Raw genomic sequence first — 2,265 nt, forward strand, 5'->3', positions numbered from 1 at the left:
ATGTATATGTAAGTATGTGTGTGTGTATATATACATATATATATATGCATACATACATAATGCCTTTCTGTAGTTGTATGTATATGTAAGTATGTGTGTGTGTATATATACATATATACAGATATATATTTATACACATATATAGATATCTATACACACATACAGACACACACATATATGTACATTCATAGATACATGTATATATATATATATTATATATAATATACATACACACACACACACACACACACACACACACACACACACACACACACACACATATATATATATATATATATATATACATGTATGTATACGCATTTCGTAGGTATATTCGTGTGTGTATTGCGTTAGTTTATAAAGTGTATTGTTTTGGGAATTCTCACGTGGAACTTGCTATATACTCAAGTGTATAATCATGTATGGTAGATAAGTTACCTGAATCTTCTAAGAAGTAATTAGTCTGTTTGGTGCGCAAAATCAGTGCTTCACAAATATTTCGAATTATATAATTATGTAGGAGTCGCGCCTGTTCGCTTTATTCTTACTGACAGCCCTTTAAAAGCAACACTCTAGACCACATGAAGTTCATCGTGCTGGTTCTATAACTGGCACTTGAAATATATCTATAGTGGAGTCGCAATGGCCCAGTAGTTAGGGCAGCGGACTCAGGCGTCGTAGGACTGCGATTTCGATTCCCATACCGGGCGTTGTGCGTGTTTATTGATCGAAAACTCCTCAATCTGCACCAGGCTCCGGCAGGGGATGGTGGCGAACCCTGCTGTACTCTTTCACCACAACTTTCTCTCACACTTTCTTCCTGATTATTTACATGTATTTTAAAGGGCCAGCCATGCCACACTGTGTCACGCTGAATCTACCCTGAGAACTACGTTAAGGGTACACGTGTCTGCGGAGTGCTCAGCCACTTGCATGTTAATTTCACGAGCAGACTGTTCCGTTGATCGGATCAACTGGAACCCTCGTCGTCGAAACCGATGGAGTGCTACGATATATATATATATATATATATATATATATATATACGTATATACTTTCATTCTTTTACTCGTTTCAGTCATTTGACTGCAGCCATTCTGGAGCACCGCCTTAAAGGGTTTTTACTCGAAGAAATTGACCCCAGGACTTATTCTTTGTAAGCGCAGTACTTATTCTATCGGTCTGTTTCGCCGAACCGCTAGGTCACATGCATATGCATACATCCTTCGTTTGAATTTGTATGTATCCTAGAGTTTTCCAAGTGAATGATTTCAAGTTTGTTCAAGCGCAGAAATCCTAATGATTCTGGATAGAAATATGGCTGATGAAATGCATACACCTATTATTTTGTTGTTTCCGCTTGTTGTTGTACATTTACTTCGCCATGATTTTGAATGATACACACACACACAGTTCGCGTTAACAACAATGGTAGATTATTAATATCAACAACAACACTTGTCAGGACGTTAATATTGGTTTAGAATTTTGGCACATGGCCAACAATTTCGGGTGATGGGTTTAACCTGTCACATCGGCCTCAGTGTTTAACTGGTACTTATTTTAACGACCCCAAAAAGGATAGAAAGCAGGGTCGACCTCGACAGATTTAGGACTCAGAACGAAAGACAAACGAAATGCTGTTGAGCATTTTGCCCGGCGTGCTAACGATTCTGCCAACTCCCGGCCTTATCAGAACGTCAATATTAACAGCAATGATACAACGTTAACGTTAGCAATAATGCTAAAAAGGATGAAAGGCAAAGTCGACTTCGGCGGAATTTGAACTCAGAACTTGGAGACAGACGAAATGCCGCTAAGCACTTTGTCCGGCGTGCTAACGATTCTGCCAGCTCGCCGCCATCTTAATGATAATAATAATACTTTCAAATATATGCACAAGGCCTGAAATTTTTGGGGAGGCGACTAGTCGATTATATCAACCCTAATCTTTCACTGGTACTTAATTTATCGACCCCGAAAGGATGAAGGGCAAAGTCGACCTTGGCGGAATTTGAACTCAGAACGTAAAGACGGACGAAATGCTGCTAAGCATTTTGTCCGGCATGCTAACGATTCTGCCAGCTCACCGCCTTTTTAATGATAGTAAGAGTAATAATGAAAAACAAATAAAGACGAAACGAAACAATAATAATCCAATATTCGCTGAAAGCAAAAAATGCCAAAAAGATAAAACAGAAACCAAATAACAAAATAAATAAATATAAAAATAAATAAATAAGAAATGAAAAGTAAAATAAAATA

At 37.9% G+C, this 2,265-nt stretch overlaps 1 protein-coding gene across 1 annotated transcript in view; it reads right to left on the reverse strand.

Moving 5' to 3' along the window:
* Positions 1 to 2,265, reverse strand: part of LOC106872141 (short transient receptor potential channel 7) — a 216,872-nt gene that overhangs the window by 83,787 nt on the left and 130,820 nt on the right. The gene's annotated exons all lie outside the window — the stretch shown is intronic.

This window comes from Octopus bimaculoides, chromosome 21 (assembly GCF_001194135.2).
Source record: "Octopus bimaculoides isolate UCB-OBI-ISO-001 chromosome 21, ASM119413v2, whole genome shotgun sequence".
NCBI classification, from domain to species: Eukaryota; Metazoa; Mollusca; class Cephalopoda; order Octopoda; family Octopodidae; genus Octopus; species Octopus bimaculoides.